At 47.6% G+C, this 23,397-nt stretch overlaps 1 protein-coding gene across 2 annotated transcripts in view; it reads left to right on the forward strand.

The window, feature by feature from the left end:
• Positions 1–14,970: 14,970 nt before the first annotated feature.
• Lrfn2 (leucine rich repeat and fibronectin type III domain containing 2) overlaps positions 14,971–23,397 on the forward strand; it is a 156,821-nt gene continuing 148,394 nt past the window's right edge. For both annotated transcript variants that reach the window (XM_074082252.1, XM_074082253.1), the window contains exon 1: positions 14,971–15,727. The gene's annotated coding sequence lies outside the window, so the exon portion shown is untranslated. The remainder of the gene's footprint in view (positions 15,728–23,397) is intronic.

Genomic DNA, 23,397 nt, shown 5'->3' on the forward strand with positions numbered 1-23,397 from the left:
TTGGCAGTGCATTTGCAGTGATATGTGGCTGTCTGGATTAAGAGTGAAGACATGTGTGACTCTAGTCCAGCTCTGCCAGGTGTCACTTCTGTCCCTGGGACTTAATTTATTCTTGAGGGATTTGAGCCAGATGGCCTATAAGATTTCAAGAAGATTGTCTATGCCTGACTCTCTTCTCAGAAGCATGCCCTAAGACTAAGATTCAAGTGTAAGGTGTTGATTTGAGAGGTGAGCCCAGGAAGTACCAGTAGGGAACTGGGGAGTGAAACAGGGAAAGGAGCCAATACAGGTCTGCAGATGAGGACTTACCATTGTGAACTACTGCTATTGAACCCTACTGGGAACTTCTGAGAGGTGGCATAGGACATGTGCTCCAGAATTATCCCCATTTGAGGGATGATGAGGTCATTAATCAACAAACTCTCATTCATCATTGATTGGGAACTTCTCTCTGGGTGTTAACTCCCTAGCACTACAGCCTTTTTGGTATGAGATCCAAGCATGTCCTTACTGCCAGATAAAGCCCTCAGGCAGGGAGATGCAGGTGCTTGCAATAAGAAATTCTCAGCAGGCACAGAAACAGTGAGTACTGAGGGGATACAGGCAGCACAGTGACAGCATTCGCCATGCATATTTAACATCCTCAAAAGTCTACTACTTCCTTTGGCCAAGAGAAGGGTAAAAAGAACTATTCACCTGGGATGGACTAGTAAGGAAAAATTCCTCTTTACTTTGCATGTCTGAACCTTCCCTTCCTCTAAAGCTAAAAACTCACACATTCTGAAAAACCTTTCTTGATTAAGATGGCAGAAAACTTGTAATATAGTCTCAGGATACTAGTTACTGTGGGCAAATTATTCCACCTCTGTGAGCTGCAACTTCCACATTTGCAAAGAGGGAATTACGTAGTAGTTACCTTGAAGTGTTGTCATTATAATTAAAAGTGGTGGACGAGTGGTCAAAGGAAGACAGTAGGGGCTGGGTTTGGCTGGGGCTGAGATCACTGATGGAATCATGTCCAGTTCCCTCAGTAGATTGTCCAGTAGTTCATGTTACAGCATGGAAGGAAAGCAGAGAACAAGAGCTGGATCTGAATCAGCTTGATATCAGGAGGCCACCATGTGATGGTGGACACAACAGGGAGAGTGTGAAGTAGTGGAGTACCCGAGCTCTTATGGGGGTTGAGACCTCTTGGATGGAATCACATGTCAAACCATATAAGTTGCTAAGGGCAAAAGGCTTAGAGTCTGGGAGAAAGAACCACCAAAATTGAAAAGCGTATTTCAGAATAATCCCAGCAGGAAATCCAAAAGTGTCGTGATCCAGGACAAAACTTGGGGAACATGTAGGACTCACATCAGAAACTTTGTTTAAAGGTGAAGTGGCAGTGGAAATACTCATTTTGAAGCTTATCTAGTGGAAGTGGGATATGGCATTTAAATTTTTATCTATGTGGCTATCCTTGCCAAAACTGGCATGACTTGGGAATCAGATGTATGCAAGGGAGTAACAAAATCACTTTGTCTGATAGAAAAAATTGCCAGGGCAGGGAAAAGGAATTCTTACAGCTGTAGTCAAATGCATGAGCTGCATAGACCTTGAGACATTGAGAGGTTGCATGCAAAGACACTGAAGAGGTCCTACATCAGGGTAACATCTGGGTAAAAGGGATGAGATAAGGGATTCAGAATGGATATGTCTGCAAAGTGTACAGTATTGAGAATGGATTCTGAAGCATCAGGTCAGTGAAACCAGAGAAGAGAAGAAAGCAGCAGTGGGGTACCAAGTAGTGGGTTGGCAGAGAGAGAACAAGGCGAAGCAATAGGGATGGGGAATGGAGACTCCATGTTTGCAAAGGAATGAAGCAGTATTTTGTGTAACCTCTGAATGAAAGGGAACTGAGAAAGTCTGGCTGTAGTTACTGGTACAGATTTTGATTATCATTCAAGGGCTGCTTTGCTGATCCTAGAGTCACTCCCCTAGAGTCAAAGCTCATTCCACTCTCAATACAATGCTGCAATGAGCAATCCAACTCCATCTTTTCAAGAACCTGTCTCAGTAGCAGCCAGAGGACACCACCTCCTCACTGATGGCATCTTGCAGCTAGGGACAAAGAAAGAGGGATTCTTCACTGGGAGGGGACCACTAAAGTGGAGAGATGCAGAATGTGGGGCGAGAGATAAAACAGGAAGACAAGGCAGAAAGGGGGACTTAAAAAGGGGTTATGATGCAGAAGAATAGAGGGAGGAAGCTCTCAGCAAGCCAGGTGTCCCCTGAGGTTTCATGATGAATGAGTGGAGTGACTATTGCTCTCTTTGGAGGTATGCTGCATATCACACAGATGCAGAGATGTCCGTGATACCAAGGAAACTATGCATGAAAAACCCATTCAGCAGGCCTGGGACAGTGACACTTCCACTTAAGGGTGGCAACCATCTGTTCCACTGTTTGACCACACAGCATGAGCCTGTGTGGTCTGCTTCCACCGCCCTCAGTTCCACCCCCTTTCTAGGGGGCACTTCTCACTCTATCTGCTTGTCTGTCTTCACTGGGAGATGAGGAACTCTTTGAGAGCAGCTGCCTTGTCTTACGTATCATTTATGTTTGAGAAAACTTAAGGTCAGCCTGGAACACGAATGATTTATTTAAAAGTGTATGGAATAAAAAAATAATTTGTGCATAGGGATGCTTAAGTGAGTGTGCACCACGGATGTGAGGGTAGGAAAGTCTTGGTGGGCAGATTTTAAAAAATCAAGACAGAGAAGTAGTTCAAGGTGATAGTTCTCTCTTTTTTCTGACAAGTATACAAAAGCCATAGAGGCTATATGTTAAAAATAACACGTTCTCCTAGTCCTGTTCTAGTTCTATTGAAATCCACAGTCATACCCAGGAATATACATTTTATTTCCCTCCATAGTGATTTTTGTTGACCAGTTAGGTCTGAGAAACAGGTCTGATGCCAATCTACAGGCATTTATTGCCTCTACAAGCAAATGACCTAGGGGACCAGGACCCTGGGGGGGAGGGGTCCCTTGGGAGCATCTGGAACAAATCATTGCTGACAAATGAAAAAAGCTGAGGCCCTGAGAGTGGGGGGCCTCACCTAAGGTCATTTGTGAGCTGGTACCCCTGTTGGGAAGAGGTCACCTAGGCTTTCCCCATTGCCCCCCACAATCTCCTTGGTGCAGGTGAAATTATGCCTTGTGGCGCGATGACTGATTGCTTCCGGAGCATGCAGAGCGCTGTCCAGCACCGCGTGCAGCTGGAGCACGCTGGCCTGCAGCAGGGCGAACTCCCGCGTCCCGCACTGCGGGTGAAGTAAGCGCGGGTGGGCGGCCTGCTTTGTGAACTACAGCAGTGGCCCCCGCCGCGCCCATGCAACCCCTCAGCACGTGGATCCCGCATCTGCCGTCACGCAGGGTTATCTCCTGGACGCATTATCCCACTAGGGGTTGGTTATAAACGACTACAGTGCGGACGGAGATGGTGACCCCCTTCCCTGGCACGTTAGTCCGCTGCCTGCTGATCGATTCCCTTGTTAAGGGACACAGGCAAAGGAAGTAGATTAAAATATAATGTATTGCATTGAAGTTTAACGCAATGCTATCTACTATTCAGGCGGATCTGCATATTCACATTCTCCCTCCACCTTCCCAGTTTCTCCTAGAAGTTCCCATTGGGCTATTCTGGATTTTAAGCTTCTATTGCTGCTGGACAAAGAAATTTAATGACTTGAGGGGCTAGAAGTGCTTTCAACATATATCTAATCCAACTACCTGTTTCTGGCCCAAGAGTATTGAAATTCTGAAGAGCTGACTGTTTTCTTTGCCCTTAAACTTGGTGAAAAGAGAGGAAGAAGTCCAGTTGGGCGATTTCTAGTTCTCTTTTGACCTACTCTGTCACGTCTTCTTCCCATCTGGACTTTCACCCTTAAATCTCCTTCTTGAGCTAGGAGAAGAATCTGGTTTTTCTCTGCTGCCCCCCAACACTCTCTCTCATCCCCCATCCCTAGCTGATTTCAACAAGCCCTGCCCACTCTCCTGTTTTGGTTAGCATCCCTCTCCGTTGATTGGGAACCAAGTTCTTAGGGACTAATGTTTATATGCCCAGTCTCCAGAAGTTTCAAATGATAGAGGGACAGGTACCAGAGAAAAGAACTTAGTGTGCTGAAAAGAATGACAGCCAAAGAATCCAATTTAATTTGATGGCGCGATGAGTATTTAAAGTTTTATAAAGAAATACAAGAAAGCAATCAGGCTTATTCAGGCATGTGCTCTGGGGAGCAGAGTACGCTCCCCATGTGTTGGCAAGATGGGGAAATGAAATGCAGGATGTGGGTGGGGGTGGGGGACACACACAAAAATAGTCTTCATTCTTCCCCATTCTTTGTATTGAGGTGGAAAAGAGCTTAGTAGTACAGTTCAAGAAGAAACAGGGGGGAAAATCCTCCCAGAAAATTATCATAACGTGCTGACACCCTAAACAGTTTCTTTTTTAAATTGAATTTCTAATATCATCGCTTTGGAGATTATAATATTGAGACATGAATCCCGTGGTAAGAGATTCGGGACTCATACATGCTGTGTGATAAAGGCACCTGCCACAGAAGCAGGAGGGGACATAAATCTCTCACCATGTGTACAGAATGCCTATTAGTGCCACCCTTCTGCAGATTGGGGTCATCAGCTACTTCCCAAACTGCCACTCCATGAGCAGTTAATTAATTACAAACATGCATCAGATGTTTTCATTGTGTGTCAGCCTTTTATGTCAACTCCAGGCATCAGAGAACTGGGAGGGAATACGACCCCTGCCTTCGCAAAGCTTCCAGTCCCCTCAGAGAGGTAGACATGCATGAACACAATGCCACAATGCTTGCAAATCCAGCAAAGCAGAGACAAGAAGACTAGCTAAGGGTTAACAGGGCGCAGGGTAGGGAATGCTGGTGGTGGGCATAGGGGAAGGCTTCAGATTAGTCACTGAGGCAGTCACTGTCATTGCCTTGCTGTTATTTTTTGAGTGTTCATCTTTATACAACTAAGTTGTTACTGTGAAGACCTGATACTTTATGCTTGAGGGGTTTCTTGGCTAGTAGATGGATAAACAGTCCAGTTCTCATCCTTGAGGGGACCCCCTGAGGGTGGATTTTACCCTGTATGTCAGGGATCCACACAGGGAATGCATTAGATTTGAAAATGCTTGCTTTATAACACACCCTTCATTGGATTCTTTGGCTTTTTTTAAATTTGGTTTCACTTTCCACTCTCTTAGGTAAGAGAGTCACTTTCCAAATAAAATACATGCATTTATTCCCCTTTATAAAGGTCTGTGTCTGGAGGAACCCAAAGTAGCTCAATACCAATAGCTGACATTTATTAAAAGTCAGCCATGGCAAGCATTGTGCTAATTGTTAAATCATTTTGAATCCTTATAACAATCCTGAAAGATAGGAATCACTGTTTCCATTTTACAGATGAAGAAATTGAGATGTAGGAAAACTTAAAAAAAAAAAGAAATGTAACAGCACAGTTTGATCACACTCAGTGGAACAGAGGAGGGTGTTACTTTAAGGGGATACAAGAGGAAGATGCTGGGGTTGAGTGAATACTGGGATGGCATGTTTGCAGGAATAGCCCAACATCCCAGGAAGAGTCCATAACCTGGATGAGGTGTGAGAGCTTCTCTCTGGCTTCCACACTGGATCTATACTCAGAACCTTTTTCCCTCCCAAATTCTGTCTCTGATCTCAATGCCTCCAGTTCCCAGGGTTTTCATCACCACCTACTTTAACCATCCCAGTTCCCAGTCATTTTCTGGGCTTTGCCATCAGGTAAGTCACGCTAGGTATTTCAGACAGAGGGGAATTTAACTTAGGGAACTTTTATCAAAAGTATTAGTTGGATTTTGAAAATAAAAAAAGAGAGAAGGTGATATTATTACTCAGAGGTTGGAAACTTCAGGAAACCACTACTGTCCAAAAAGCTGAAGGAGCAAAAGTGTCATGAGCTACATCCCAGGATCTCATACTCCCTGACATGGGCACATACACTGTGAAAACTGGGGTGAACCCTGAAGCCCACATCTTCCTGTTGCTGCCATCAGAAGAAGGAAGCAGCTTCTACCTTTTTCATGCCTTCTACACTCATGTGAGTGCTTCCTATTAGCAGGCATAAGCTGGGCATCAACATCCAGTCAAATGGGGGGATGAGTTCTAGTGTTCTGTAGTGGAATGATTACAGTTGATGACAATGCATTGCATATTTATAAAGAAGTAAAAGACAGGAGTTTGAAGTCTCCTAACATAAAGAAGAAATGATAAATGTTTATGGAGATGGAAATGCTAATTGCCCTGATTTTATTATTATACATTATATACATGTATTGAATTATCATACTGTACCCCATAAATCTACACAATTAGAGAAAAATAAAAATAATCCAGCTGAGAGGGAGTCTTGTAAATGAGTTTTCCAAATGTCCAAGCCATACTCTGGTTTCTCTTCATTTTACCAAATGTCCAAGCCAGTGTAGAACAGGGGAGAGTGTGACAGAGCAGGAATGGTCATATACCACACACAACATTGAACACAATCCTCGAAACCAGGGCTTCATATTCTCCTTTCCTCTGGTCACAAATTCTTATCCTTCCACCTCTTATTCTATGTCTACTGGATCCTAAGTTTGCCTTCAGAGCAAGACCACTGACACATGGCCCAATAACTTCTGCCTATTTTCACTCATCTGTTGACACAAGACCCCATGATCTACACTTCAGGACACTCAGGTCACTCAAATGTGATCTATCCCCATACTCCACTGACTAACCCCAACTCACAGAGCACCCACTTAGTTTTTCTGCTGTCCCGAGGTTGGGAAATAAAAGTACAGGTCCTATGACTTTGTTGAGTTTCTACCACAACAAAGTGTGAACAACAGTTTTCTCTTCTGACTGCAGTATCTGACTGAAGTTCATCCCCTGACAGGCAGCCAACCTCATCCCCAAGGGACTCCTCCAACCTTCTTCCCCTTAAGTCTACTTCCTATGCCCATACCTCTCAACTTACAGGACTCAGACCATATTTCACTTCCCTCCACCAGAAAATACCCGTTGTTGTCTCCTTATATTCTATTCATTTTTTCTTATGTCTGTGGAAGGGGGACTCCTTCGTCCTTCTAGGGTTTCCTCCTGCCCTCCCCATGGAGGATCTCTCTTGTTCTCTCTACACTGGCTGCTTCATCTGGCTGACTCCCAAGTATTTCCTATCCCCAGAAAAGTCTCTCCTTCACTCTAATTTCTCCTGAGCTTCCATCCCACCTTCCAGCCTCCTTTCACAGCTAAACTTCTCAAAAAAGTATTACACACCCAACGCCTCTACTTCCACACCTCCCACACAGTGCTAACTACTAGCAATCTGGTCTCACACTCATAACACCATAGACATTGCTCTCTTAAACACCACTGATGACCTCCAAATGCCCGATGGTTCTGCTTTACCAGTTGTTATCTTCCTCCTTTGCCAGGTCAGGTTACTGTCCAATTAGATTCTGAGCCAGAAGTCTAACTGGCATGGTGTGGTTTATAAGTGTGCCACAGATTGACCACAGGCTGGTCCAGGACCCACCATTCAGACATATGAGTGATCAAAATACAGAAGTACTTCTGTCCCTCTGCCCAAGTCCCCTTTGTGCTCCTTTCTACTACATGGCTGCTCAAGCCCTTGATCTAGGACCCCACGATGGACCTCCTGGTCATGTAACTATGAGAAAAAAAGATGTTTTGAGTGCTTATTGATTGATATCTGGGTTGTAGCCATTTTAAAATATTTTCAATTTCACCCCTGTGCTGAAGTAACAATTCCTTCAGCTTGGGGTATGGCCAAGTGCTGATTGGTACAGCAAGTCTGGGAGGTGCATTACCTCTGGTGAACAGAAAATCTGTATATTTACTCTCTGTGTGTCATGCAAATATCATTTTCTGTCTGAGCCATGGGATGGAATATTTGCAAAGCAAAACTCTAAGCCTTCTCTCCTTCTTTGGTTCCTCTGGGTTCTTCTCTGTCTCCTTTCCTGGCCTCTCCAACAGGGTGACCTTAGTCTTGCTAAGCCACAGTTTCCTTATCCATAAACTTGGGTCAACCAACTTCTGCTTGGGAGGGAGGATCATAGGTGATGTGTATAAAAAGGCTAAAGCAGGATTCCATCAGGAGTAGAGCTGAGTAAGTGTAAGTTCCTTCCACCTCCCTCTTACCCTACAATTTCTCTCCTTGGAATTTTCTTCCATTGCCATGACTGTTGCCTTCATTCTACCCTCACCCATCTCTTCCCCACCCACTTAAGGTATTATATCCTTGGAAAAAGAACCTGGATGTCTCCAAGGTCTCAACTTCCACACATTTGATGTGGACTTCATCACTCCCTAGTCTCTCCAAAGACACTAACCATTCTTCTAGTCCAGTGGCTGCATATTATAAAGTGGGCTTTGACCATACCCTCTTCACTCTCAGACTTCACATTTGGCCACCTCTAGTGCCCCCTTGATTGTATTTCTCACATCCAGGTCTATGTTTTGTTACTACTCTACCCCTCCACCCCCTCCTCCCCATATCTATACTCTAAATTTATAACTGCTGTTAGTCAGCTTTCTGTTACTGTAACAAATACCTGAGATAATCAATTTATAGAGGGGAAAAAGCTTACTTTGACCCAGTTTTGGAAATTTCAGTCCATGATTGGTTGGTCCCATTGCTTTTGAGCCTATGATGAAAGAGCACATCACGGTGATCGTGTCAGGTAAAATTGTTCACCTCTTGACTGGGTTGTAAATGAGAGGAAGAAGAAGAGAGAAAAGTACCATACTCACCTTCAAGGGCATGCCCCTAAATGATCTAGGACATTCCATTAGGCTCAGCCTCTGATAGTTTTCACTGCTTCCCAATAGTGCCTCATGATGGAAGCTAAGCCTTCAGACCGTTAGGGGACACTTCTCCAAACCATAGGAACTGCCTGCGTTGGTGGGATAGTGGTGAGCATAGCTGCCTTCTAAACCATAGGAACTGCTTTCCTTTTCTTCAGTTCCTTATTCCAGTGGGTCAACCATCGCACCTCTACATGGATCCATTCAAAACCTTGCAGTGTTTCCCAGGTACCTGTAGACAGGGATCTAGACATGTTACCTATGTGTTCAAGAGAGTTCCAACCTACCACACTCTTATTTCCCAGTACACTCATTAATAATAACAGCAGTTAAATAACATTTCCTGAAAAATTAACTTAGAAACAGTCATATCCTAGCATAATTTAATCCCCTCATCCACTCTATTTTGGAGTCAATATTATTATTTTCCCACTTTACTGATGAAAAAGTAGAGGCAGAGAGGTTTCATAACTTTCCTTACAGGAGGGGGCTTGAAATTTGAATGCAGAGCTTATACTCAGAACCCCCCCTCCCTAACCATCATGCCACCTTCTGCTCTGGGATTTGGTCACACCTTATGCCCTCAAGTCCACTTTACTTGCCGTCTGCTTGCCTTCACTGCTTATCTCACCTGGACTTCCAGGTTCTCTCATCTTTTTCCCTATGAGAGTGTTATCCATCTTTCAAGTGTTATTTGTTTGTCATTGCTTCCTTGAGGTTTTATCTGACTTCTCTGCTCAAGGGTGATTGCTACTTTGGAAAGATTTCCTCAAACTTTTTATTTTTACTTTATTCTCTTGTACTGTGGTCATTTGGATACATGGCTGTTCAGTGATGCCAGAATGTAGTGTGGAGCTACTGCTGATCTCTCTCTTAATCCTTCTCTGTACTTTTCATGTGGAACCACAAAGGCACTTTTATTAGATTAAATTGAATTATTGTCCTGCTCAGGACCAGGCATGGGCTTGTTTCTGCTCTGTTCTCCAAGTCCCTTTGAAAGAGAAGCTAAGGACTTGATTAAAGAATGGAAAGAATCTTGTAGTCAGTCAATTCCTCCTGCAATAAATCTCTTGGGTGAACGATGCTGAGGCAGGGACATAAATGACGATGGCTGTGCTCCCACAGTTGACTGGATTATAAAACAAACCACACACTTATGACTATATGTTCTAAACAATACATAAAAGGAAGCAGGGAGAGATGAAATAAGGGAACAAGAGCTTGTAAGAAAGAGGTGGCTTTGCTCTGACCACTCTGGAACTGAGCTGGTGATTTTCCTTCTGTTAATTCTCTTTAAACAAATTTATTTCCTGACCAACTTGTTCATGGTTAGAATTATGGCTCTTCTACCCGCCAACTCTCTGACCTAGGTAGTTATTTAGCCTCTCTCTATCTTGGTTTCCATATCTGTAAAGTGCAGATAATAACAGTACCTGCTGCATTGAGTTTTTAGGAGAATTAAATAGTTATTCTCATCTAAGATAGAGATGGGTGGCTGGCATGCAGTTCTAAATGCTCTTACTGTTTGTTGTATGTCTGATGGCAAGAGGAGCCAGAGATGCAGGGCGGTTCGGTGATGCCCTGGGAGGGCCGTGGCTAGTGCCCAGGCAGAACAATAAGCTGTGATCTTTTCCAGATCTGGCTGGCACTCGCTGTAACCCACAGCATTTTCTGCCTCAATCCCACCTTTAAGATTTGGAAATTTCCGGAGACAAGGAAGTCGATGCCCTCTGTTGTCTCTAGTCCTGCTTATAGCTGTTTTCTGTGTTGCTTTTCATTTGGATCTTAGAGACCATTTAGACCTGTCTCATTTCAGAGGTGGAGAAACTGAGGGTCAGAGTGAGGAACCATTTCCCAAAGTCACACCAGAGAACTAGAATCTGGGTCTACTGTCTTTTCTTCTGGTGCTCCTTTTCTCGTACCACCCTAAATTCCAGAATCTTCTACCTATGCATCAACTAGTGTGGTTCTCTGGGGCTAGAAAACCCCAGTGAAGCCAGCTGTGGTCACTTTCACCTTCTCTTTGCCTGATGTTTACTGCACTTTGACTATACCAGATGATTTGATGCCTGCTGGCATCAAAATTAGAATCAGAAAGGTCATCTTGTAGGCAGGAAGGAGTCTGGAAGGTGGGGTCAGTAGTTTGAGCCTGGAAGATAGGGCCAGTAGTTTGAAATCCCTGCCATCAGTCAACAGCTCTAAATTCTCAGAGATAGCATGTTAACTATCTGGGACTCATTATCTTTGTTTGTAAAATGGGGATAACGTCTTATTTCATGTGATTTTTGTGCCAAATTGGTGAGGGAGCATCTGAGAATGCTTTTTATAGACTGAAAGCCACAATGCCAGTGTTGGTGTGGGTCTTTTCTCTCCAGGGAGAAACTCTGACTTCTCCTTCATTCTCTTCTCCTCCACCATAATTAGCAAAGTGCTAGGTGGTGCATGGGAAACCCTCATTGAAGACATCTCTGATGACTGATTATATCTCAGAATGGTCTGATTTTTTTGGTGCATCAAGGACCCACCCCCAGACCTGGGGCTGGCACAAGAGGCTGTGGAGGAAGCCTATAGGCAGGGGAAGAGGGAGAGGTAAACAGGGGTGGATGATGAAAGTAAACTGGATTTAGAAAACAAACTCAAGCTAATGGCTGTAGGTGGTGTTAGTCATTCTGTTAAGGAATTTGAGAGTACATATGCATACTAATAGGAATTTATTTTGACTGCTTCATACTCTAGCATTTGGGAAGAGAGGAGGAATAGAGGACACCACAGGAAGTAAAAGGCTTCACCTTGCATGTCTAGAAAGTTCACTCTAGCTGTGGGCCTCAGCTCCTGAGGATGCATTTGTCCACATTCTATAAGCCTGTGGGATAAACTGTGGCAAGGTAGATGTTGGTCCTGAGGGAAGCTGAGTGAATGGGATGCTAAGAATTAAGGAGTGCACCCAGCTTCTAGTCCAGGGAATAGATTCAGTGGAGGGAGATTCCCAACACCCTGTGTGACTGTGTCCCAGGATCTCCGTTATTCTCTGGCCAGCATACATTCGACTCACTAATTGGTCACTCCTTTTGGCCATTGTGAGCCAAGGGAAACTGAGGAGCATCTAAAACTCCTGGAATTGCAGGTCATACCCCTTTCTTTATGGGGCAAGTTTAAAAGTCCCTGCCCTATGACTCCATGGCCTGAGGCACCTAGCTCTGATCTGCTAGCTAAACTGAGGCTCTCAGTGCATTTTGAGCCAATCCCCTCTCTTTCATACTCAGTGGGTGCAGCAAAGAGAGGTGTGCCTCTTTGTACTGGGGTTTTCTGTGGGATGCCAAAGCCCAGGTCTACTCTGCCTTTTCCTCAGACTGAGTACCTCTCAATCTCTCAGCCCTTCCTCCGAGCTCTCTTTAGCAGTTACTGAGATTCCATTTACAAGTGAGTATTGGGAGCCAGCCACATGCCCAGAAGTGTGTCCAGTGAGAAAGCCAAGGGATATAGATGACAGGGCAAGGCTACTGAGGAGTGCCTAGGACATCAAGGGGCCTAAGAGAGGGGAGTTCAGACCGGAAGCAGGGGAATTTGAACTTTCTTCACACCAGGGCTTTGGAATCATACTGAAGGATGGAGGGCAGCCTTGGTGTGCAGCATGAATACGAGGCACAGTCTTTCACGGAGATGTGAAAGGCACATCCTTAAGCACCTGCTGGGGCTCTCAGGGAAACCATTAACTGTCTCTGTACTTCAGTGGCTTGGCTCTGAAACAGAGACAAAGAAGTATGTATAAGGAGCCTCTCTCACCTCCCCCCACTCTACAAACAGAGAAAGAGAGAGAGAGAGAGAAGACCAACAACTTTTCACTTTTCCATGATTTAAGTGTGGATTATCTCTGGGGACTTTCCAGGATAAATGGTGGCTGCAGACGTTTTTTTGCTTCCTACACATGCATCTAGGTCCCCAACCATCTGCCAAGGTTGCCCAGGGATCCCTAGGGCTAGAAAGGATCTTAGAGGGAGCCCTTAGAGGGTTAGGGAGTTGCCATATCACTTCTTCTTACAAAGTCGTGCTGAACCTCCAGGCCACCTGACTCTGGTCAGTTTATGCTGACGCAAGTGTAATTAGAAAAATAAACCAGTTATCCTCGGAATTACCCATAATCCAGGTCCTGGCCCTTTATGGAACTGGGAAACCTTCCTGATGGGGTGTGATGTTTACTCTGGAGGAGGGATGGGCCATGCTTCTGAACCTAGCACCTCCTTCACACCATTCCTTTCTCCTCCTCCTTTTCTTTCTCCTCTTTTTAAAAACCCCATTTACATCACTCTAATGATTCAGTGGCTCCCCAGAGCAGCTGCATTTCTGCTCTGGTGGCAGCCTGGTTCTATCACTGCCTCTCTATTCTTGTCCTCTCATGTGTGACTGTGGGGTATGAAGGTAACCTAACCTGTGCCCCCATCTCTTGGGGGAATTCAGAGACTTCCACCCTGGAGCCCTTGCCTTTTAGTGTGCAAACTACACCTAAGCAAGGAGGAAGACATTCATTTCCCCGCTCCCTTCCTCTTCCTCCTCCCTTCACATCCTGCAGGTTCCTGCTCCCCACTTCCTTCTACTCCCCTACTACTTCCACCTGCCTCTCCTTCCCCCTTTTCTTCCCTTCCTCTGTCTCCTGTCCCTGTGTCTGCCTCTCTTCTCTTGAATTGACTTCCTCTTTCCAGGCCAGCTTACCCTGATACACTTTGAATTTCACACTGGCCACACCCCTTTCCCCAGGCTTTCCAAGACCTTTGTAGGGAAGGGTCTGTCTTTGCAGCATGAAAGTCTGGCAATTTCCCTGGGCACACATGGCAAACTAGCTAGCTGCCTGGGCTTCTGCAGATATGCACCCACCTATGTGTACAGTCAGAAGACAAGATCTTAGGTTACAAATGTATCCAGTTGAGCCAATCCTGGGCTGCAGAGACACAGCCACATGTCACATGTTGCCTCCCTGTGGGTAACAGGGACAGGTGCACAGGATGTATTAGTCACCAGGAGAAAGGAGGGTGGATTGAGACATTCACCTTGCCCCTGGATTTACCTGCTGGAGTGTCAGGGGGACTCTCCCGAGTGGTTTCCTTTAGTGGGAAAGGTACACGCACCTCTCAGGAGCCTAGGAAGACAGAATTCAGTCCTACCTTACTTAGGAACTGAACCTTGATATTCTAGTGGGCAGAGGGGATAACCAAAGAAAGACCAGACTCTGGCTGCACCTGACATTCTGATGCTAAGGCCACAGTCTGCTTTGAGTAGCGACTCCACTACCACCGAGTGCCTTGGACAAGTCCCTTTATTCTTCTGGGCCTCGGTTTCTTCCCATGGCCCATGGGGACTGCTGGGAAGATCAAACAAGGGAATAGTTGCAAAGATTCGCGATCCTGGCAGTGCTTGCCAGGATGGATGGATTCTTCTAGTATTCACCAAAAGTCCAAGACTGTGTGTGTGTGTGTCTGTGTGTGTGTGTGTGTGTGTGTGTGTGTCTGTGTGTGTGTGTGTGTGGTGCGCATTTTTCCTAGGTCCTTCGCTAGGGAGTTGAATCAGAACTGGGCTCCGAGGTTGAGTGGGCACAATCTCCCCACCCCCACCCCTAGCCTAGGGCTGGCGCGGTCGGGTTTTCCTCCGGCAGGCGGCGGGCTGAGGGCTGTATGGCGCGCTCCGCACGTGAGGCGGCAGCACAGACGACGGCTGCAGCCGCAGCGCAGCCGGGCCGCCCGGAACGCGGTGTTACTGGGCTGCCGTGCCCGCCCTCCCGGTTCCTGGGGTTCTCGAGCCGCCCGCCCTCACACGATCCACCTGGGCCGCAGCCTCAGCCTATTCCCTCTCCTCCAAGAAGGTCCAGCCAGCTGTCCTCGCTGTCCCCGTGCCAACTCTGCCAGGACCGCGAATCCCGCGGGTTTCCGCGGCTGTGTGGATCAGCGCGGAAGGGGATGCGCTGGGCTGCAGGCCGGCCGGCGGGTGGGCGCGGAGGCTGGCTCCCGGCTCCTGCAGCTCCGCCCGTCGCCGCTGGGGGCTGCAGCGCCGAGAGCCAGACGGGGACAGTGCGCACCGCCGCTGGGTTCCCCAGAGCCTCGGGCCGCTAGGCTTTCTCCATCATTGGCCCTGTGCGGCCTCCGCAGCCCAGCTCCCTCCCGGACCTGTGTGACAGCTCTGTGTGTGTGTGTGTGTGTGTGTGTGTGTGTGTGTGTGAGAGAGAGAGAGAGAGAGAGAGAGAGAGAGAGAGAGAGAGAGAGGGAGGAGCGAGAGGAACGACAGAGCGAGAGCTGGGGTGCGCGGTGCGCGCACGCGTGGGGGCCAGTGTGCATGCGGGGAGTGTGGGGGAGTGTGTGTTTGTGCGTGTGGGTGTGAGTGCCTGGCTCCCTCTCTCTGAGACACACACGCACACACACACCGGCAGGTTCCTCTGAACTTGAAGACACCCCACATTCCAAGATGCCTTGAGGTTCCTGGGAATGCCTGGAGTTCTTCGATCAGCAAAATCCTACCGGCATCTTCCTAAGAAGGGATTATCATTTCTTTCTGTTTTTTCTTTTTTCTTTTTAATCTGGAAGAGATGAGAACAAGTTGTGCCCCCCCCTTCTTCTTGCTAAATGCCATGGATATAACTGAATAAACCGCTCAGGGCTCTCCACGCGTGGACGTCCGAGGCCACCATCTGCCTGCCTTCGCTGGAGCTGGAGGGCTTAATTCCAGCCTGTCTCGGACTGGGAAGGATGCGTGGCCGAGCAGTGGAGCCTGGGCGCCCCACGGAGCCGGTCTCAGAGCCTCCCAGCCAGGGGTAGATGCTGCCTTGCCCAGGTAAGTGGTCATCGCGGCTGCGTCTGGCGATCCCAGGTGTCTGCAGAAACTGGGCGCATGGATTAACGCACCCGAGGGAAAAGGGAACTTTGCATCCCTTTCTTTCTCACTTGAGGACTCCCCTCATCCTGGGAACTCGTGCCGACACCCTCTTCTTTTTTCACCTATCCTCATCGCGAGAGGTTTTTCTTCCTTTCTTGTTTTCTTTTGATTGTGGGGGTGAAACTCTGGCTGGGAGCTGGGGGAGCTGGTCCATGCGAGGCCGGCAGCCACGGCAAATGAAACCATTGAAAACCGAAGAACTTTGTAGCCAGACCACTCTGTTGCATCTCTGCACATGGGAGGCCTGGCTAGAGCCCTTGTTGGGGTCTGGGTGGGTGCGCTATGGGCTCCTGGAGCCCTGTGGCTGGGTGGGGTGGGATAAAGCTAAGTACAGAGGGGTTGATGCAGCACGGATGGGGGACAGCAAGGCATGGTTGCAGTTTGGAGAGGCAGGTAGGGCAGGAGCAAGGACCTGGCCCCAGGCAGAAAGCAGGGAGGGCGGAAAGCAGGGAGAGCAGTGGGATTGTGTGTGGGGCACTGTAATGGCATGATGAAGCAATATAGAAACTGGCATTAGCCGTGGCCCGGTCGGTAGGTCTCTGTCTCCCACACCCAGCCCTGCCCTGGTTCTAACATTGGCCTGGGCAGGGAGGAGGAAGAGCATGGGCATCTCCCGAGAAGGCAGGCAGTGTCCTGCTGTGCACAGACCTTCCAGGGAGTGTCTTGCCCATCTTCCTGACAGCTCAGTACAAAGGACAGAGGCAGTTCTAGGGAGAGGAACTCTGAAAGCCAGAGCTGGAGAGAGAGAGAGAGAGAGAGAGAGAGAGAGAGAGAGAGAGAGAGAGAGAGAGAGAGAGAGAGAGAGAGAAGCCTGCAGAGGAACTGAGCCAAACCAATGCCAAGTGCACCTAGAGACAGCCACAGACTACAGACTGACAGACAGCCACCAGCAGGGAGAGGGTGCTTGTCAGAACCTGTACATTGAGCCGGAGTTACAGGCACCGCTGTAGATGCAAACCCTCTGCCCTGGCCACAACGGAATTGGAAAGAGTCTCCCTCCCTCTCTCTCTCTCTCTCTCTCTCTCTCTTTTTGTGTGTGTGTGTGTGTGAGGTGGCAGCTGTTGCCTTGCTGGGCTGATTGGTCTTGTGGAACTGGAGGAGGGGGCAGATTCAGGAAACTGAGTTCCGGGCTGGGAGAAACACAGCTAGGAAGGAAAGTGTCCTTCTCCAGGCTGTGGAATTCCAGCCACCAGGACAGAGGTTCCAGATGGGCTGTTGTACTTCCCTGGGGGCCCATGGGAACTGGTGGTGGGAAGCTGAGCTGAGGTAGGATGCTGGGGAAACCCTGAGCAAAGGAACGAGGTCTTGGGGCTGTGCCTTGGGCTGGTCACCACATTCTGCAAGGAGCTTATACAGCAACGCAGCACAGCCCAGAGAGAGGGTGGTGGGACTTGCTGGTGGGCTCCATCAGAGGTTGAAGGGGACCAAGGTTGTGCAGGCAGGATAGGAACTCTTGAAACCTGCACTTGGAGCCCAGTCTCCATGGACCAGTGTGGCTGCCTGGCCCCTCAGCCGAATCTGGAATGTTATCCTTCCCTTTGCCTTGGCTGGAAGTGCAGAATTCCCTCTATCCTCCAGGCCTCCTCCCTTGCTTCTGCTAGAGCCCCTGCCCAGCCCTCAATCTAGAGTTCTGGTCTAATTTCTGCCCAGGAAGGTAATTACTTATCTTCCTGCCCTTGCCCTGGGGAATGCAAACAGCGAACTTCACATTTTTTGTGCATCCTCTGGCAGGTTCTTCCTGGGAGGCTGGCTCCCAGCAGAAGCTCTGAAGTCAGGACTGGTGCCTGCCATGGTCTGAGGGAGGCTGGGGCTTGGGCTCCCTTCTTTGAAGTGTGGGATCTTTTCCCAGGCCCAGAAATGTGAGAAGCTGGAGGAATCTGGTCTGAGGGAGGCCAGGCTAGGGAAGAAGGAAGGGTGTAGGGAGTGGAAAATGCAGACCAGGGGGGTAAGAGGAGGATGCTGGAGAACAAACAGCCTTTTAGCCTTCCCAGCCCTGGGTTGGCTAAAGGGGGATCCTTCTTTCTTATTCCTGCTTCAGCCCCAGATTAAAATTAAGTACTTAAGCTTTCTGGATTCCAACCGCCAGCTTGCCATGCGTTTTCAGCTGTAGTGGAATGGGGTCTGCTCTTTGTTGTTGTTTTGGAAGGATGTATAGACACTTCCAAGCTCCTGGCCTTGGGTCTGTTTGTCCAGGGACAGTTGAGAAAGTAAGTTGGAATTGTAATTTTTTTTCAGAAAGCCCCTGTCCTAAGGCTGAGAGGAACACAGTTATTGAAATCTAGGGAATCACAGTCTGATGGGGAAGGTTGCTAGACTGAAAGCAGACACATAGAGCAAAAACAAAAAAAACAAACAAAAAACCAAAACCACCCATAAACAAACCAACCATTGGAGATGACCAAAGTGATATTGGACTCTGGACAAAAGCAACAATAATTTGTGGTTTATAATTTTTCTGTGAGCAGAGGTGGGATTTAGCATCTAATTCATTTGAAGGGATTGTGGTGTCCTATAATGACACCACATTTGGAGAGCCTGGGTTCAAATTCTGGTCCTGCTACATTGTTGTTAGCCACTTGAACACTAGGTGTTCTCACCTAGTGACATGAAACAGTAGCATGAGCCCCACAGATGTGTGATGACCCGATGTTTTCTTGGCAGACTCCACATCCCTTCTTAGAACCCTCGAAGAGATGCAGTTATGTGGTGGGGGGCAGTTTTAGAGACATGAGGATGGTGTCTCAGACTCCCCCTGCCCAGGTTGCTGATATGAGGGTTTGATGCCATCGCCAGCAAGTCGGGCATTAAAAAACTACAAGAATCCCCGATCTCCCAGAAAACTTTGAAAATTGATAGTGGGGAAGACAAATTCACCTCCAGGGCCCTGGCACCTGCTGCTCTCCCTCTCTTAGTTTGCTTTAAAGTTTTATGGCCATGCACATTTGTTTGCTTAGGAAGCAGAGCCTCTTGTTTTGCAACCATTTGTTACCATTGCAGGTCTGAGGCTTGAGTGTGAACTAGCCCCCAGCCCCAACCTTCTCTTCCTGACTCTGCCTAACCCCCTTTCAATGGGGACCTCACAGGAATGGTAGATGTCAGGCCCAGGCCACATGGATGGACACAGCTCCTCTCTCTCGGGGTCTGGACAAGGCCTGTGATTGAACTTGGGTCCAATCTGTGGAGTTGGGGGGGGTGGCTCAGCCCCAGACATGTATTTAGCAGATGCACTAATGAGCCAGCTGGAGCAGGGCAGGAGAAGGCAGTCTAATCATAATGGGCCTAAAAGAAGGTGCTTTTTGAGGGATCAGGAAATCAGGTCTAAAGACAGAACCAGGAATGGTAGCCATGCCCATCCTGCTCTGGGTGAGGATAACCTAGGGGGCTTCTTAGAGGAAGAAAGGATTTCAAGAACAGCAAAAACCCATCAAAACTGTTGAAGGCAGGTTTTGTTATCTCTTCAATTCCCAGAGGTCACTGGGAATTTTGGAAGTCTTGGGAGTACAGCACTGAAGACACTGAAGACTAGGATGGATGTTCTGAGAATTTCTTAGGCTATCAGGATCAGCTCCTTCCAGCTATGTCATGATTGTTTATTGTGTGATAGGCAGAGTGCTAAGGAGCACCACATGCATGTCTCACTGAATTCACATGGCCCTGTGAACTTGCCTTTTATTAGCTCCACTTAACAAATGAGAAAACTGAGGTTCAGAGAAGTTGGGTACCTATCATGTAGCTAGTAAGTGGCAATGTTGTCGATGAGCTTTATTGTCCTCTTAACTCTTCTGCACTACCCCCCAACCGCACACCGGGCTGTGCCCTGGGCAGTACCCCTCTCCCTTCTAAGCTCCTGCTGGCCTCCAGGTCTGGCTGAGGAGGTGACTTCAGAGCATGTGTCAGAGAGACTCTGCCCTGCACAGCCCATCCTTCCCTATGGGCATCACTCATGCCCATGGGTTTAAAGGGACCCACCAAACAGTCAGGTTGGCTCCTCTGAGCTGTGAGGCAGATGGAGGTGGGACAGTGGAGTGAGAACTATACTCCAATAAAGGGACCCTGTCTACCTCATGTGTTACCTGTGCTGAAGCAGGTCCCAGCACCCTGCTCCCAGGCCTGGCTTCCATTGCTAGTGGTCACTCCCAGGGTTGTAAGGACAAGCACAGGCAAATATCCTTCAGAAACAAAGTAAGGCCTTCAGCATCCAGGGTTATATTCTTAGGTCAGCAAAATGTCAAAGGTGGTAACACCCAGCTAAGGGACATCTAAGGTGGGCTTTCGTGGATGAGGTTCATGGGGAACTGCGATCACCAATAAGATATCAATCAGGTAGGCACTGGGCATGCAAGCAATAGGGTTGGTCAAAGACTGCAAGGGAGGACAATGTGATCCAGGTGGTTTGTGGGATAGGGGGCAGGCAGGTGGGAGGGGCACTTCCGTCACTGACTTGTAATCAGCTGGCACAGGAAAAGGGCACAGGAAGAGGTAGAAGGTGTCTCCCTCAGGTAGTGTTTCTCCAACTTATTTCATTATTGCTCCTTTTAAAGAGATTTTTTAGACACTTTAGCTAATCACATCTACCATGGATATATTGTATATCTCTTGGTATACCATGTGTAAATCTGTGCTTTATAAATCAAAAGATGAAGATTTTTCTTTATTTGCCTCTCCACCAAGAACCAATTTTTTCCCTCCTCGGGGTGGCATTGCCCTTATTGAGCATTCATGGTTTAGGGTTCATGGTCAGGACTAGAAGAGGTGGTTTCATGGGAGGAAGAGTCCAGAAGATGATAGAAGACAGATTCCTGGCACTTTGCTACCCAAGCATTGGCCTGGGGTCAGCAGCCTCAGCCTTGCTGAGAGCAGGTCAGTCATGCAAAGCCCTAGAAACAGATCTCCTGAACAGGAGTGTCCATTCTAGATGGACTGGCAGGTAGGCCAGGGTTGGATGCTCTGCCCTAAAACACCAGGCCAGTCTTTGAGCAGAAGGCAAAGAGAAAAGAGGTGAGAAGTCAAAGACTAGAGATAACTACATTCTAGGCCTCATGGCTTGGGAAACTGTTGAATTCAAACACACCAAATAATGGTATGGTCTGCACATGCCATGATCTATTAATCTGCGTTTGTTTTGGGCCATCTCCTTGCTTAGTAAGTGAAGGTTGTGAAGCAGATGTGGGGGTCCTGCATGGGAAACCCAAAGCTGTGGCAACAAAAAAGCCAGAGCAAAATGATTTGGACAGATCTGGGTCTCTTTTCTTGAATATCCCCAAGGGCCAAGGGCAATGGGGGTCAGACCAACCTGAGGACAGACTGGAATTGAAGAAACAAGACACAGATGTTAAACTGTCTGAGAGGATTGAAGAGCAAGTCTGTGAACCTGTAATTCATCAGCCATCTTGAGATTGCCTGTAGTAGGGCCTGGACCTCCTTGGTGGTAGTCCTGCATGAACAGGGCAGCCTAGAAAAATAAGGGATTGAAACAATTCCAACGTTGGGCTCTTTAAGGCTCAGTGCACTTATTATTGGCATGACCTACATTACTTCACCCCCTACAGAAGCCACACCAGAGCTAATATGCCCAGACACAACTTGAAGAAGCAGAAAGTTCAATCTCTCAAGCCCTCTTTGCTCTGTAGTTCCCTCCTGGGTGTTCTCCCCTCAACACATCTTTTCACCTCTGTTCCTCTCCCCTTCCCAGAGGGGCAGTTTTTCCTTCTTGCCTCAACTCACGTCTGTAATAAACTGCCTGGGAATGTAAACTCTACTTGGTCCCCCTCCCTTGGAGTCACTTCCTGTTCTTTTCCTCCAAAGCCAACACTGTCCTTTTCAGCCAACTTTCTGTATCCAGTCCCATGCTAAGGAAGCCATAGTCAAATCAGCTGGGGGATGGGGGTATTTACTATAGTGCCCAGTGAGTATGGTGGGTCTCTGAAGGCTCCTACTTTAGAATAGTTGTCTTGTCTTGACCATACATGGTCTGGTCCCCAAAATGTATAACATGTGGTCACTCAGCCTGCAGGATTTGGAGAAACTTGGAGAGTGATCTAGGCTCAGACTGCAGCTTGGGTCTTAGTATCTGATAAGAGAGAGAGAGAGAGAGAGAGAGAGAGGCTTGGGGGTGGTAGGAAGAAGTGTAAAAGCATGCCCAAATTTTTGAGCTCTTGAAACTCCTAGAAATGGTACTGCCATTCTCAAAAGGTATTGGAGTATCTTAAGTCACCATCCCCTAGGGCAGCCGCTAAACTCTTAGACACATCCTCGGGCAGAAAGGAGGGAGGATGGAAAGTACCCTGGGGTCATGGAGGTAAAAGATTAGAGGTCTACAGGACAAGGTTCTGACGTCTGGTTTTGGGGTACTGTCTGGGGTACAGGGGAGCCTGGAATGAGCTCCCTTTTGAGTTCTGCTGGGCACTTGCTGAGTAACCTTGTCCATCCCTCTCCCTTCCTCTCCTTACTTGAAGAACAGGGACTGGGTACTCTCTCAAGGCCCTTCCAGGTTAGTCCATTGATCCTGTGATTTATGAGTTTATGAGCCAGCCTCAGAGCAAAGACACATCTGCTGAGCCACCTAGGCCCTGGAGTGATGTGGCTGAGGACCTGTGACTTCCTTCTCAGCTTCTTTTGTCACCACTGACATGATGGTTCTCTCTGCTCTATGCCCCCCGCTTTGCTCTTTATTCCAAATTCCATGGCTGGATTCAGTCTTGAATCCAGGATCCAAGGCAGCAGGCTGCATGAGGTATCTTCATCTTCCTCCAGTCCAACACATGCATGTGTACAGACACACACTCACATTCAGACACATACCCACAAGTGCACAGGTGTCCACATACATCCACACCTGATGCCCATGCATATACAAAGACACACTCCCATATACACTTAAATACATGCTCAAGTACATACACACCTACACATGCATGCACATGCATAGATACACTCTCACATTCAAACATGCATGTACACAAATGCACATACTCATACACACACACACACACACACATTTCCTTTCTCACACAGGTGAGTGATAGTCAGCCTTCACAAAATACTGTCCACAAAGAGCATCTTTAAGATTTCTTTAGCCCTGAGATCCCAGGGTAGGGTGGGGCTTGCCCTCTCTGCTTGGTTGAGGGAACTGGCTCAGATATGAGTAGGTAACAGGGTCAGCATGAGCACCCAGACTTGTGGTCCTGCCCAGAGATTCACCAGTCACTGCAGTGCTCCAGAGGACTTTCTGCTCTGTAGAACCATCCTGGGAAACATGAAGGATAAATATATTTTTTCTGAGATAATGATGGGAACCTTGGGACTGGGGAGATTCTTAAACTGGGTGAGGAGCTGGCCCTGGAGCCCTCTGTCCTTTTCAGTCAGGACATGAGTGCCTTCTTGGACTGTTTGGTGGTCACTCCCTACTTCCTGGCTTTTGGTCTACTGGTAGCTTTTATTCACATCAAACTCCAATAATTGAGAAAGTCACTCAAAGATATTTCAACTCCAATTCTGACTTGTTTCACCAAGGCAGAGGTGGGGAGGATTAACTGTCTCTGTCCTCAGTGTGGAGGCAAGCCTTCCTG

Source organism: Castor canadensis, chromosome 8 (assembly GCF_047511655.1).
Source record: "Castor canadensis chromosome 8, mCasCan1.hap1v2, whole genome shotgun sequence".
Classification (NCBI taxonomy): Eukaryota; Metazoa; Chordata; class Mammalia; order Rodentia; family Castoridae; genus Castor; species Castor canadensis.